Below are 16676 nucleotides of genomic sequence, written 5' to 3' on the forward strand. Positions count from 1 at the left end.
GTGTTGCCTGAGGCTGTGTTGTCTGAGGCTGTGTTGTCTTTGGCTGTGTTGTCTGGAGGCTGTGTTGTCTGAGGCTGTGTTGTCGAGGCTGTGTTGTCTGAGGCTGTGTTGTCTGAGGCTGTGTTGTCTGAGGCTGTGTTGTCTGGAGGCTGTGTTGTCTGAGGCGCTGGGCTGTTGTCTGAGGCTGTGTTGTCTGAGGCTGTGTTGCCTGAGGCTGTGTTGTCTGAGGCTGTGTTACCTGAGGCTGTGTTGTCTGAGGCTGTGTTGTCTGAGGCTGTGTTGTCTGAGGCTGTGTTGTCTGAGGCTGTGTTGCCTGAGGCTGTGTTGTCTTTGGCTGTGTTGTCTGAGGCTGTGTTGTCTGGAGGCTGTGTTGTCTGAGGCTGTGTTGTCTGAGGCTGTGTTGTCTGAGGCTGTGTTGTTTGAGGCTGTGTTGCCTGAGGCTGTGTTGTTGTTGTCTGAGGCTGTGTTGTCTGAGGCTGTGTTGTCTGAGGCTGTGTTGTCTGAGGCTGTGTTGTCTGAGGCTGTGTTGTCTGAGGCTGTGTTGTCTGAGGCTGTGTTGTCTGGAGGCTGTGTTGTCTGAGGCTGTGTTTGAGGCTGTGTTGCCTGAGGCTGTGTTGCCTGTTTCTCAATAAACCAGGAATACTTTGCCTCAACAATGAGGGAAAATAATGAATGAACTTTTTGTGAATGAATGAAAGAAGCTGCCACATTATTCCCTCACTCGGTGTGTTAAAACGAGATGGTGAGAGATGATGTCTGTTTGTTTACTACTAGTGAGGTGACTTCTCTCTACTATACTGTACTTGTATCTATCTTCTTGTTTTACTTAATAGATACGAGTGACGTCATAACATGGTGGTCAGGGAGAGGCCGTAACGTCACACAACATGGGTCAGAGGCCGTAACGTCATAACATGGTGGCTCGGGGGAGGTCGTAACGTCATAACATGGTGGTCAGGAGAGGCCGTAACGTCATAACATGGTGGTCAGGAGAGGCCGTAACGTCATAACATGGTGGTCAGGAGGCCGTAACGTCATAACATGGTGGTCAGGGAGAGGCCGTAACGTCATAACATGGTGGTCAGGGGAGGTCAACGTCATAAAATGGTGGTCAGGGGAGGTCGTAACGTCATAACATGGTGGTCAGGGGGAGGTCGTAACGTCATAACATGGTGGTCAGGGGAGGTCGTAACGTCATAACATGGTGGTCAGGGGAGGTCGTAACGTCATAACATGGTGGTCAGGGGAGGTCGTAACGTCATAACATGGTGGTCAGGGGAGGTCGTAACGTCATAACATGGTGGTCAGGGGAGGTCGTAACGTCATAACATGGTGGTCAGAGAGGTCGTAACGTCATAACATGGTGGTCAGGGAAGGTCGTAACGTCATAACATGGTGGTCAGGGGAGGTCGTAACGTCATAACATGGTGGTCAGGGGTGGTCGTAACGTCATAACATGGTGGTCAGGGAGAGGTCGTAACGTCATAACATGGTGGTCAGGGAGAGGTCGTAACGTCATAACATGGTGGTCAGGGGGAGGTCGTAACGTCATAACATGGTGGTGCGGAGAGCGTGACGTCATAGTACACAAGGCCGTGACGTCATTCAGGTGTGTGGGGGAGAAGTTCACCTTGTACTCGTTTACCGGTAATTCCCCGACAATTTACCTGGTCTACCTGCTGACTTTTTCCCACTCTCCTCTTCCTCCTCCTCTCACTGCCCTTCCTCCCCCTCTTCTCATTACCTCTTCCTCTTATTACTCCTTCCCTCCCTCTCCCTCTCCTCTCTTTCCACCTCCTCCTCTCATCATCTCCCCACCTCCTCTCATCACCCCTTCCTCCTTCTTCTCCTCACCTCTCCTCCTCATCTTCTTATCACCTCTCCTCCTCCTCCTCCTCCTCCATACCCCTCCTTTTCTCCTCCTCCTCACCTCTCCTCCTCCTCCTCCTCCTCCTCCTCCCCCCCTTCACCTACCTCCACTTCAATCTTTTGGCTTCTACACTCTTCCCCCACCACACCCCAATCTCCCGCCCTCCAATCTTCCCCCTCCCCACCATCCCCTCTCTTCCCCACCAATCTTCCCCTCTCTCCCCACCAATTCCTCTCTTCCCCACCAATCTTCCCCTCTCCCCGCTAATTCCCCAATCTTCCCTCCACCAGGTAACAACAAACACACCCATGTCATCAGCTGGTACAGGCAAACAAACACGTGTCATCAGCTGGTACAGGCAACAAACACGTGGCCTCAGCTGGTCCATGTAAACAAACACGTGTCCTCAGCTGGTCCAGGCAAACAAACACGTGTCCTCAGCTGGTCCAGGTAAACAAACACGTGTCCTCAGCTGGTCCAGGTAAACAAACACGTGTTCTCAGGTGGTACAGGCAAACAAACACGTGTCCTCAGCTGGTATAGAGCACACGTGTCCTCAGCTGGTCCAGGTAAGCAAACACGTTCCTCAGCTGGTCCAGGTAAACAAACACGTGTCCTCAGCTGGTACAGGAAAACAAACACGTGGCCTCAGCTGGTCCATGTAAACAAACACGTGTCTCAGCTGGTACAGGCAAACAAACACGTGTCCTCAGCTGGTCCATGTAAACAAACACGTGTCCTCAGCTGGTACAGGCAAACAAACACGTGTCCTCAGCTGGTCCATGTAAACAAACACGTGTCCTCAGCTGGTACAAGCAAACAAACACGTGTCCTCAGCTGGTCCAGGCAAACAAACACGTGTCATCAGCTGGTCCAGGTAACAAAAACGTGTCATCAGGTGGTTCAGGTAAACAAATACCGAGCCATCAGCTGATCCAGGCAAACAAACACGTCATCAGCTGGTCCAGGCAAACAAACACATGTCATCAGCTGGTCCAGGTAAACAGACACCGTCATCAGCTGGCCCTGGTAAACAAACACACGTCATCACTGGTCCAGGTAAACAAACACACGTCATCAGCTGGCCCTGGTAAACAAACACACGTCATCAGCTGGTCCAGGTACAAACATGTCTTCTGGCGTCCAGTAAACAAACACATTCTTCAGCTGGTCCAGGTAAACAAACACACGTCATCAGCGTCCAGGTAACAAACACACGTCATCAGCTGGTCCAGGTAAACAAACACACGTCATCAGCTGGTCCAGGTAAACAAACACACGTCATCAGCTGGTCCAGGTAAACAAACACATGTCTTCAGCTGGTCCAGGTAAAAAAACACACGTCATCAGCTGGTCCAGGTAAACAAACACATGTCATCAGCTGGTCCAGGTAAACAAACACACGTCATCAGCTGGTCCAGGTAAACAAACACATGTCATCAGCTGGTCCAGGTAAACAAACACACGTCATCAGCTGGTCCAGGTAAACAAACACATGTCATCAGCTGGTCCAGGTAAACAGACACACGTCATCAGCTGGTCCAGGTAACAGACACACGTCATCAGCTGGTCCAGGTAAACAAACACATGTCATCAGCTGGTCCAGGTAAACAGACACACGTCATCAGCTGGTCCAGGTAAACAGACACACGTCATCAGCTGGTCCAGGTAAACAGACACACGTCATCAGCTGGTCCAGTAAACAAACACATGTCATCAGCTGGTCCAGGTAAACAGACACACGTCATCAGCTGGTCCAGGTAAACAAACACACGTCATAGCTGGTCCAGTAAACAGACACACGTCATCAGCTGGTCCAGGAAACAAACACACGTCTTCAGCTGGTCCAGGTAAACAGACACACGTCATCAGCTGTCCAGGTAAACAGACACACGTCATCAGCTGGTCCAGGTAAAAAAACACACGTCATCAGCGGTCCAGGTAAACAGACACACGTCATCAGCTGGTCCAGGTAAACAAACACACGTCTTCAGCTGGTCCAGGTAAACAGACACACGTCATCAGCTGTCCAGGCAACAGACACGTCATCAGCTGGTCCAGGTAAACAGACACACGTCATCAGCGGTCCAGGTAAACAGACACACATCATCAATGGTCCAGGTAAACAGACACACGTCATCAACTGGTCCAGTAAACAGACACACGTCATCAGCTGGTCCAGGTAAACAGACACACGTCATCAGCTGGTCCAGGTAAAGAAACAGATGATTTAACAACACCTCCACCCAAGGAACAACACTGGACCATACTGTAGTGGCCACCATATTGGAACATTACCTGAGGTATACATTATAACCAATATGACAGTGGGAAGACACACAACAGACAGATAAACTCAGATGATTGCTTCATCATTCTTGTGGACAACATAAAAGGCGGCCATCTTTGTTTTTTCCAATATAGACGGAGAATCGCCCTTTGTATGACTCTACAAACACAGTGGCGGGGAGTTGGTTATAATACATCATTGTCCACACACCACCACAGCTCCCGAGTACACTGAGTATTAAGTATTAAAAATATCATTGCCACCTCTTGTGTCTGGCAGCGTGGTCAAGGCCGCACCACACACACACTCACTGTTCTGTGTGTGTGTGTGTGTGTGTGTGTGTGTGTCAGCAGGAGTTCACGTCGTGTTTACTTCCTGATGCTGTGAAGGCAACATACACCAGGTGATGCAACATGCGCAGCAAACTCCTTAGTAATGCAATATGCGCAACATACTGTACACTAAGTCATGCAATTTGGTGCACCACAGTTATTTTGCAACACAGTACTGATAAAATATCGTACAGTGTGAGGTGCTGTAATGTTACGTGAATGGAAATACAAATGATTCTTTGGACTCACTGTACTAAGCCACTGTAACTACCACCAACACCACTCACCAACACACACACACCAACACTCAACATCACCAACCAACCAACCGCAGCCCCACACACACATTCACCAACACGGACGTGACATTTACCAAAAGGCCACAAGTCTTCAATATATGATCATAACGCTCCTACGCCATGTTCTGGAGTAAACCTGGAGTGTATCTTAAGTGTACCTGGAGTAAACATGAAGCTACGTCATATAAATATGGAGTATTGCCTAAGTAAACCTGGAGTATACCTCAAATATACCTGGAGTGTACCTGGAGTATTATTTAAGTAAACCAAGAGTATACCTCAAATATACCTGGAGTGTACCTGGAGACGTGTAAATAAAGATATAAGTGGAAGCAGGAATGAGTCAGTGTGAGATGCGATACACTTCAGTATGTGGAAAACTTTACCTTAACATAACTTTTTGTAAAATTGAAAGAAAATTCGAAGATATTAACACCTACTGCTATGCCCTCTTTGTTTACAAATCTGTCAATCACTTGCTTGACAATAATTATTTCCAGTTCCGGAATAATCAGAGATACAACTTAAGGCACCCAGAGCTACTAAGACCACCCCCATGCGCTCCTCTCAGTCCCAGACCTCTATAAAATATCACAGTGTGACGGTGTGGAACAACTTACCCCCACCCATCCCAGCAAAGACTACGCTCCCTTCCTTTAAATCATCTCTTAAAAAATATCTATTGTCTAAGTATTAATATTTCTTGTAACACTTACTATATTTACAGTACCTGCTTTTATTGTATCATCAATACCATTGTATCAGAAATTATCATGTAAATAGAAAAATTATCATTGCAAAAAACACATTTGCCAACTAAACATAATCCTGACAGTTCTGTCCTCTTGCTCAACCTTTATTACCTTCCATATCAAGATAGGTTAAAGAAACTAAACTTGCATTCCCTAGAAAGACGAAGAGTGCGGGGAGATATGATAGAAGTATTTAAAGTGGGTGAAAGGAATCAATAAAGGCGATATAGATAAAGTTCTTATAATATCCGAGCAGGATAGGACTCGGAGGAACGGATTTAAGTTGGATAAGTTTAGGTTTAGGAGGGAGATAGGAAGGAACTGGTTCACAAATAGGGTGGTGGACGAGTGGAACAAGCTTAGCAACTTTGTAGTAAGTGCTGGAACGCTGGAAAGTTTTAAAAGGAGGCTAGATAGATTCATGGATGATAGTGGTAGTAACTCTCGACAGGAGCTGCCATGCACAGGCCAACCGGCCTGTTGCAGACTCCTTATTTTCTTATGTTTCTTATGTTCTGTACAACCCAAGTTGTACTGCTCCCCATTATATTTCTGTTTTTAAATTCCACTGTAATTTAGGTGTATACTTATAATATAAATAAAAAATAATAATTATAATAAATAAATAAAATAAATATTGAAATGATAACCGTGGTAACATTATGAGATGTTCTTATTACCACCATGCTATTGTACTATTCCAGATGATACTAAATGTTACATAATACTTCCTTGAGATAAATGTATAGTATATATCAGGTGCCTCAAAGAGAGCTCAGGTTCTCAACTGGCTCAGCCATGTTAATATTATTATTATCACTCTGTATCTGTGTTTTCTGGCTAAATAAACTGTTTCAATTCAATTCAACTTTACAATCTGTGTTTGAGACGTGGGAGAGAGGGAGCAGGGCAGGGCAGGGCAGGGGAGCAGGGGCAGGGCAGGGCAGGGCAGGGGCAGGGCAGGGCAGGGCAGGGCAGGGCAGGGGCAGGGAGCAGGGCAGGGCAGGGCAGGGCAGGGGGCAAAGCAGCAAGCAAGCAGGCGAGGCGAGGCGAGGCGAGGCGAGGTGGTGACACACAATTAGGTCATGATTGATTTACCGTCACAAGACCAAGCAGTTGGAGGTCACGCTTGTGGGTCACTCATGGACTTGTGGGTCACTCATAGCCTTGTGGGTCACTCATAGCCTTGTGGGTCACTCATGGCCTTAAGGGTCACTCATGGCCTTGTGGGTCACTCATGGCCTCGTGGGTCACTCATGGCCTTGTGGGTCACTCCATGGCCTTGTGGGTCACTCATGGCCTCGTGGGTCACTCATAGCCTTGTGGGTCACTCATAGCCTTGTGGGTCACTCATGGCCTTGTGGGTCACCCATAGCCTTGTGGGTCACTCATGGCCTTGTGGGTCTCATGGCCTTGTGGGTCACTCATGGCCTCGTGGGTCACTCATGGCCTTGTGGTCACCATAGCCTCGTGGGTCACTCATCGCTGTGGGTCACCCATGGCCTTGAGGGTCACTCATAGCCTTGTGGGTCCTCCATAGCCTTGTGGGTTACTCATGGTATAGGGGCAGATGAGAGGGAGGTTAGGTGAAGGGAAGAGGTAGAGAAGGATGAAGGGGAAGAGGTGAGGGAGAAGGATGAAGGGGAGGGAGAGGTGAGAGAGAGGGGCAGGTGAGGGGGAAGAGAGGTGAGAGAAGGGGCAGGTGAAGGGAAGAGGGTGAGAGGAGAGAAGGGCAGGTGAGGGAAGAGAGGTGAGAAGGATGAAGAAGGGGAGGAGGTGAGAGAGAGGGCAGGTGCGGGGGAAGAGGTGAGGGGGGAAGAGGTGAGAGAAGGGGCAGGTGAGGGAGAGAGGTGAGAAGGATGAAGGAGAAGAGAGGTGAGAAGGATGAAGGGAAGATAGGTGGGAAGGATGAAGGGGAGGAGAGGTGAGGAGAGAGAGGGTAGGTGAGGGGAAGAGGTGAGAAGGATGAAGGGAAGACAGGTGAGAAGGATGAAGGGAAGATAGGTGAGAAGGATGAAGGGGAAGATAGGTGAGAGAAAGAGGTGAGAGGGAGGGCAGGTGAGGGGAAAGAGTGGGGGCTGGTACACCAGGTTATGGAGATTAAGCCTGAATACACATAATATACTCGCGTTCTGCGCGCACACACACACACCACACACACACACACACACACACACACACACACACACCTGTTCAGAGAATATTTTACGTAAGACTAAATTAAGACAGCGGCCGTGGTGGCTGTCCAGAGTCTTACGACCTTCCCTACACCACCAGTAGGAGAAGTAGTGTGTGTGTGTGTGTGTGTGTGTGTGTGTGTGTGTGTGTGTGTGTGTGTGTGTGTGTGGTGTGTGTGTGTGCCACACTATGGCAGTCATGAGAGACAAACTTGTACACTGACATACATATAAAACACACACACACACACACACACACGGTCATGGTGGCGGCGGTGTGGTGTGCGTCATGCTGTGGTGGTGGCGGGGAGGGAGGGAGGGAGGGAGGGAGGGAGGGAGGGAGGGAGGGAGGGAGGAGGGAGGGAGAGGGAGGAGGGGGGGAGGGAGGAGGGAGGGAGAGAAGGAGGGAGGGAGGAGACACGTGCCTGCCTCCACCACACTCCACCTGGCCAGCATACCTCCTCCCCCACGCAGCTGGTATGTCAGTTGAGAGAGAGAGAGAGAGAGAGAGAGAGAGAGGAGAGTGTGTGTGTGTGTGTGTGTGTGTGTGTGTGTGTGTGTGTGTGTGTGTGTGTGTGTGTGTGTGTGTGTGTGTGTGTGTGTGTGTGTGTGTGTGTGTGTGTGTGTGTGTGTGTGTGTGTGTGTGTCATGTACTGTATCATCAGCTGGACTTATTTGACCCCATTACTATAGGTGGTAGCTCTTCCTCCTCCTCCTCCTCCTCCTCTTCTACTGCAGCGCATTAAACCCCTCAGAACCCTTGTTGGCAAGGGCTATGGAATTAACATCACCCATGCTCGTACTTTCTATCTTCACTTCATTCGTTCTGTAGTTGACTTCATGCTCTCCATCTTGTGACTATTCCGCCTAAGCAACTCCACAGCCTTGAGGTAGTGCAAAATGAAGCCATGCTCATCATTCTAGGATGCCCAAAATCAACCAGAATTGTAAACATGAGGAAAGTGCTCGAGGTGCCCTCTCTATCTGAGAGGAACTTTTTCAATAAACCGTTAATTATTATTATACCCTATATATACTGTTAATGAATATGATGTATTTCTTGGTGTATGAACATCTGTCCTGCGTGGCAGTGAACGGTGATACCACCCTCAGTGTCAAGACCTGACTGAATTACTCAGAATAGGCAAACTGTATTACAAGCTTTGTCAATAAATTTGTTCCTCCTCCTCAGAAGAAGAATAATCCCACGAAACACTGAACGGCTAATATAGATCCCCAGTGGATAGGTAGAGTAAGGTTAGATTAGGTTAGGTTGTGTGTGTGTGTGTGTGTGTGTGTGGTAGTAGGAGGTAACCGCTGTGGTAGAAGCCTCGCTGGAATATTTGGCAGTGTTGCAATGTATGAGTGTTACGGTGTTATTTGTGGCGTCTCTCTCTCTCTCATTTATCGTATCCCCTTCAAATTTAATGCGCTGACAGCGCATATTCAATGTTCTCTCTCTCTCTCTCACACACACACACACACACACACACACACATGTTAACAGACAAAAGTACTTGACAGACAACAGACAGAGCTGCAACTATCAGGCACTTGAGAGAGATAAGTGTGAGGGCAGCATCTGCTTTGGTTATCTCTTAAGAATGGTTCAATAACACATACTGGAGCTGGCTGGGTGGTGTTGGTGGGTGGGTGGTGTGGGTGGGTGGGTAGAGAGTGATGCTACATGAGTGGATGAGTGGGTAGGTGAAGTATAATGTGTGTGTGTTATCTTTCTCACAGTACCTGATGTTATCTCCACCCCCCCCCCTGTTATCACCCAGACCAACACACCCAGCGACAACACCCACCTGACCTTCACTACAGTTGGGTAACTAAATGTACACCGAGAGAGTTTATAATAATACTTATATTAATAATAATATAATAATAATAATAATAATAATAATAATAATAATAATAATAATAATAACAAAAATAATAATAATAACAATAAAAATTATACAGCTTTTAAGTCATAATGGTTTAGTTTTCCTGTATTTTCTACACCTACAACAACCACTGTCTACACCTACAACAACCACTGTCTACACCTACAACAACCACTGTCTACACCTACATCAACCACTGTCTACACCTACAACAACCACTGTCTACACCTACAACAACCACTGTCTACACTACAACAGCCACTGTCACCTGCACCTACAACAACCAGTCTACCTGCATCAACCATATGCTACACCTACAACAATACTGTCTCACACCACGCCAGTCTACCTGCATCCAACACTGTCTGCACCTCTGTAATACTGTCTACACCTACAACAACCACTGTCTACACCTACATCAACCACTGTCTACACCTACAACAACCACTGTCTACACCTACAACAACCACTGTCTACACCTACAACAACCACTGTCTACACATACATCAACCACTGTCTACACCTACAACAACCACTGTCTACACCTACAACAACCACTGTCTACACCTACATCAACCACTGTCTACACCTACAACAACCACTGTCTACACCTACAACAACCACTGTCTACACCTACATCAGCCAGTCTGCACCCTACATCAACCATTGTCCTAAACCTACAACAACCACTGTCTACACCTACAACAGCAAGTCTACACCTACATCAACCACTGTCTACACCTACTACAACAACCACTGTCTGCACCTACAACAACCAGTCTACACCCATCAACCCACTGTCTGCACCTACAATAACCATTGTCAACACCTACATCAACCATTGTCTAAACCTACAACAACCACTGTCTGCACCTGCAACAACCAGTCTACACCTGCATCAGCCACTGTCTACACCTGCAATAGCCATTGTCCAGCACCTACAACAACCACTGTCTACACCTACAACAACCACTGTCTACACCTACATCAACCACTGTCTACACCTACAACAACCACTGTCGTCTACACCTACAATAACCATTGTCAACACCTACATCAACCACTGTCTACACCTACAGCAACCACTGTCTACACCTACAACAACCACTGTCTACACCTACAACAACCAGTCTACACCTACAACAACCACTGTCTACACCTACAACAACCACTGTCTACACCTACAACAACCACTGTCTACACCTACATCAACCATTGTCTACATCTACATCAACCATTGTCTACACCTACGACAACCACTGTCTACACCTACAACAACCACTGTCTACACCTACAACAACCACTGTCTACACCTACATCAACCATTGTCTACACTAACAACAACCAGTCTACACCTACAACAATTGTCTACGCCTACAACCACAACACTCGCTATCTTGTTTACACCAACCACCACACCATGACAGGTGGGTTGTCTACACCTACAACAAACAACACAGTTTCTGGCTTACTTCTTGAGTGTGTTGGCAGGAAGGACGTGGTGTTGTTGTGACGTCACGAGGGTTGAGTACTACGACTTGCTAACACTGAATGAATCAAGTCTTCTGAATGACCAGGAGGTGGTTGGGAGGTAGGAGGAGGTGGTTGGGAGGTAGGAGGAGGTGGTTGGGAGGTAGGAGGGGGTGGTTGGGAGGTAGGAGGAGGTGGTTGGGAGGTAGGAGGAGGTGGTTGGGAGGTAGGAGTGGTTGGGAGGTAGAGGGTGGTTGGGAGGAAGTGAGGAGGAGTGGTTGGGAGGTAGGAGGGTGGTTGGGAGGTAGGAGGGGAGTGGTTGGGAGGAAGTAGGAAGGAGGAGTGGTTGGGAGGAGTAGGAGGGAGTGGTTGGGAGAATAGGAAGGAGGAGTGGTTGGGAGTAGGAAGGGAGGTGGTTGGGAGGTAGGAGGAGGGTGGTTGGGAGGTAGGAGGAGGTGGTTGGGAGGTAGGAGGAGGTGGTTGGGAGTAGGAGGAGGTGGTTGGGAGGTAGGAGGGAGGTGGTTGGGAGGTAGGAGGAGGTGGTTGGGAGGTAGGAGAGGGTGGTTGGGAGGTAGGAGGAGGTGGATTTGGGAGGTAGGAGGGGTGGTTGGGAGGTAGGAGGAGTGGTTGGGAGGTAGGAGGGGGTGGTGGTTGGGAGGTAGGAGGGAGGTGGTTGGGAGGTAGGAGGAGGTGGTTGGGAGGTAGGAGGGGGTGGTTGGGAGGTAGGAGGAGGTGGTTGGGAGGTAGGAGGAGGTGGTTGGGAGGTAGGAGGAGGTGGTTGGGAGGTAGAAGGAGGTGGTTGGGAGGTAGGAGGAGGTGGTTGGAAGGTAGGAGGATGTAGGGGGAAGGGGTGACTCAAGGCCTCTTACTCACAGTGAGGTACCGGCCTCCAGTGGCCTCCCGGAGACACCGTGCGGGTATACCAACCTGTGGAAGTAAGCATGTACACGTTAGTGCCAAAACTGTATGACGCCACATAACACCACACAAAAATTATTGAGTGTATGATCTGAGGAACAAACAGTACATACATTACAAAACATCGTTGTATACTTAAAACTATAACATGAAGCAACAATCTTAAACTAAGACAACAATGTGTATTTGCTCGAAACAAGGCTAACAAAGTACTTGGGTTCATACAAAGGAGTGTTAGTTACAAGACTAGCGAGGTCATCCTAAAATTTTATCTTGCGCTTGTGAGACCTTACTTGGATTACGCAGTTCAATTCTGGTCACCGTACTACATAATGGATATACAACCCCTAGAAAGAATTCAGAGGAGAATGACAACACTAATCCCGGGCATTAGGAACCTTGAGTACAGAGACAGGTTAAAGCATCTTAATTTGCACTTCCTCGAGAGACGCAGACCGAGGGGCGATATGCTAGAGGTGTATAAATGGAAGTCAGGGCTAAAGAAAGGCGATATAACAAAGGTACTCACACTATCCAACCAGGAGCGAACTCGTAGCAATGGTTTTAAATTAGACAAATTTAGATTTAGGCGTGATAGAAAAAAATGGTTTGGGAATGGAGTAGTGGATGAGTGGAACAAGTTACCAAACATCATCATTAACTCAGCACGTTGGATAGCTTCAAACATAGGTTGGATGGATATAATTATGAGCGATAGGGGTTGGGTGTAAACGGGACTGCCTCGTGTGGGCCAATAGTTACTGTTACCTCCAGTTTTATGTACACACACATTAACTGGTGTATGACGCGGCAGACATACATTTGTGTATAACGTGAAGAAATATACATCTTAAAGTATAACGTGGAGGAGAATATACAGATTCACTTGATGTATTAATACAACTTAATATACAACAGAGAGAGAATAACTGTATACTGACGGGTGTACTGTAAACTATGTGTAATGTATGAAAACAAATTTTGACATGTAATAGACAGGTAAGAACCCCGGCCATTATTATGGAGGTATAACTCTCTCTCTCTCTCTCTCTCTCTCTCTCTCTCTCTAACACAGGTGAGAGATACAACACACCTCGTCACTAATAGCTGGCAGGAGCACAAGGATTAAGGGCAGGGTGGGCGACCTAACAGATGAAGAGAGAGAGAGAAAAAACTACACACACACACACACACACACACACACACACACACACACACACACACACACCATCAAATTAGTGCTTCTTTAACTATAAAACTAAAACCCCGTGACCATCACTATATCTACCACCACTGTTTTACACCATTGCTCCGCAGTCGTCGTCCTTTGTGCCTGGCAGGCTCTCTCTCTCTCTCTCTCTCTTTCTCTCTCTCTCTCTCTCTCTCTCTCTCTCTCTCTCTCTCTCTCTCTCTCTCTCTCTCTCTCTCTCTCTGGGGGAGGAAGTTTAGAAATACAATCTTGGTGAGGGAATTGCAGTGAGTGAGTGAGTGTGTGTGTGAGTGTGTGTGTGTGTGTGTGTGTGTGTGTGTATGTATATGTATATGTAATTAACGGTTTTATTGAAAAGGCTTGGCAGCCAGAAGGCTGAAAATATACAGTTACATATTTGGGGAATGGGATACGAATTACAAATAATATACAAGTGACATAAGTGACACAAATAAGACATATAGTAACTTAGATGGGGATCAGCTCAAAATACAGTTCATTTCAACATAGTGACAGTGTAGGGAGCAGTGTTTACTGGGAGTGAATACACTGATTTATTACATGTTATTGATAATTTTTACAATGGTTGGGACTGGGCTGTTCTTATAGCGATCAGTTCGTGCACGTATGGGCTGGATGCGGTTGTGGTGTCGAACAGCAATTCTCGGACAGGGGATCTCAGGTGGTAGTAGGGGCCGGTGTGTGTGTGTGAGTGAGTGAGTGTGAGTGTGAGTGTGTGTGTGTGTGTGTGTGTCGCAGCAACTTACACACCCTGAAGTAGACGTTAAGATATTTTCTTACAACAAGACGGGAACTAACTTCGTCTCCTCTGGGTACATGAGTCAGGTGATGGTACTGATGATGCCCGTCACCGTGTAGTGCCCCTCATGACAGACAAGGGGTCATACACAGGAGGTCAGGTCAGTTACGTGTGTCGAGTCAATATCGACAAGTGAACTGAAGACAACAAGAACACCTGAGTTAATGAGACAGTTACTAGGTGTTAACAGAGTACACCAGGAGGAGGAAGTAGTAGTAGTAGTGATGGTGGTGTAGAGTGAAATTATCGTGAGGTGTAAATTAAAGGCAAATATAGAGGACCAGAGAGAGAAGAAGAGAGAGAAGAGAGAAAGAGAGAGAGAGAGTATTGTGTCCGCGGTGAGGGAGGGAGAGAGGGGAGAATCATAAGGAAGTAATACACTAATGAATTTTACACACAAAGGCTGGGGGAATATTTTATAATGTATGTGTGTAATTATGACAGCTACCACTATCCATCTCTCTCTCTTTCTCTACCCCTTTCTTTCTCCCCCCTGTCTGTCTCTCTCTCCAGGTCATGGCTTGAGGAAGGGTGGGTGTGTGTGTGTGTGTGTGTGTGTGTGTGTGTGTGTGTGTGTGTGTGTGTGTGTGTGTGTGTGTGTGTGTGGGGGGTGGAGGATATAGTTTACCTCCTTTGCACACCACGATTTCCTCCCTCTTCCTGCTGCTGCCTTGGCTCTGCTCTTGTGTGTGGTCTGGCTCCCCCCTCCCTTAACACACACACACACTCTCTCTCTCTTGAGTACGATGATTTAACCCCTTGAGTACGATTATTTAAACCCCCTTGAGTACGATTATTTAACCCCTTGAGTACGATTATTTAATCCCATGAGTACGATTATTTAACCCAGAGTACGATTATTTAACCCATTGAGTACGATTATTTAACCCATTGAGTACGATAATGTAACCCATTGAGTCCGATATAACCAGATTTCGATGATTTTACCCTTCAGTACGATGATTTAACCACTGAGTACGAATATTTAACCCCTTGAGTACGATGATTTAACTCCTTGAGTCCGAAGATTTAACGCCTTGAGTACGATGGCTTAACCCATTGAGTACGAAGATTTAACCCCTTTGAGGACTGCAGGTATGAAATAACGCCTTGATGTAGGATTATTTTTACCCTTTGAGTACGATTTAAACCTTAATTACAATGATTTGACCCCTCGAGTAGGAGGATCAATCCCCCAGAGTACCACAGCTATCGGACTGAACGGCTTAAGGCTGCGGAAGTCAAGTTTACAGCAGTTATCCAGGAGATTATTGATTCGTTCTCTGAAAAGGTTATCCTATTATATTTATGGATATCACACACACACACACACACACACACACACACACACACAACAGTACTCCATCACCGGAAGGGTAAAATGTCACCTAACTCACACACAGACAATGACGCTTTTCCGTCCTGGTCTGAATGTTGGTTTCCTACTCTCTCTCTCTCTCTCTCTCTCTCTCTCTCTCTCTCTCTTATTGCGACAATCGACGTTTTAGACTGTAAGAGAGAGAGAGAGCACACTGGGAACCTTAAGACATTTAATTTATGACCTTAAGGGTGAAGGTCTGTCATGGTGCCTGGCAGGTGTGTGTGTGTGTCGCTGAAGTGACAAGTATAATAACAGTTAACATTATTGAGTAAACATTCTCGCCCAACCACTCTTAATCGTGTGGATATATTATTATTATTATTATTATTATTATTATTATTATTATTATTATTATTGCATACTGATAAACAATAAACAAACGTCACACCACCTACAACATACAAAGAAGAAACAAACGGTTCATATAAAAAAAGTTAGTTAGGTTAGGTTGAGTATTCTAATCCCCTACCTAAACTTACTATTGTAAACGTGTCATACTCCAAGTACACGCCACGTAGAAACAGGTACAAGACAGGTAGAAACAGGTACAAGACAGGTAGACACAGGTACACACCAAGTAGACACAGGTACACGACAGGTAGACACAGGTACACGACAGGTAGACACAGGTACACGACAGGTAGACACAGGTACACACGACAGGTAGACACAGGTACACACGACAGGTAGACACAGGTACACGAAAGGTAGACACAGGTACACACCAAGTAGACACAGGTACACGACAGGTAGACACAGGTACACACGACAGGTAGACACAGGTACACGACAGGTAGACACAGGTTACACACGACAGGTACACAGGTACACACCAGGTAGACAGGTACAAAACAGGTAGACACAGGTACACGACAGGTACACACATGTGCATGACAGGTAGACACAGGTACACGACAGGGACACAGGTACACGACAGGTAGACACAGATAGTTAACTGACAGTGATAATACCACCCCCCCCTCTCTCCTTTCTTCCTTCTCTCTCTCCTCCCATTCATTCCTCTCTTCCCTCTCTTTTCTCCCTTACCTCCCCTCCTCTCTCCCTTCACGTCATACACAGGCTGTACTTACCACTTCCTGCGTCGCCACAGAGTCGCGTCGGGTAAGTCAGACCTACAACATCCTCTCTCTCTTTCTCTCAATCTCCCAATCATCCTCACAACCTTCCTTCCTTTCCTCCCCTCCCTCCCTCCCCTCCCCCTTACCAGCCTTTCCTCCCCCTCCTCATATCTTCCTGTCATCTCC

At 47.0% G+C, this 16676-nt stretch overlaps 1 protein-coding gene across 7 annotated transcripts in view; it reads right to left on the reverse strand.

The window, feature by feature from the left end:
* LOC121854053 (AF4/FMR2 family member 4-like) overlaps positions 1 to 16676 on the reverse strand; it is a 147330-nt gene that overhangs the window by 102383 nt on the left and 28271 nt on the right. For 3 of the 7 annotated variants that reach the window (XM_042348445.1, XM_042348444.1, XM_042348442.1), the window contains exon 1: positions 11085 to 11263. The exons of 3 other annotated variants lie outside the window; for them this stretch is intronic. The gene's annotated coding sequence lies outside the window, so the exon portion shown is untranslated. Of the gene's footprint in view, positions 1 to 11084; positions 11264 to 11955; positions 12010 to 16676 lie in introns of those variants that run through there. One more of the 7 variants, XM_042348441.1, reaches the window with a different exon arrangement.

The sequence above is a fragment of the Homarus americanus genome, unplaced genomic scaffold (assembly GCF_018991925.1).
Source record: "Homarus americanus isolate GMGI-L3 unplaced genomic scaffold, GMGI_Hamer_2.0 scaffold55399, whole genome shotgun sequence".
NCBI classification, from domain to species: domain Eukaryota; kingdom Metazoa; phylum Arthropoda; class Malacostraca; order Decapoda; family Nephropidae; genus Homarus; species Homarus americanus.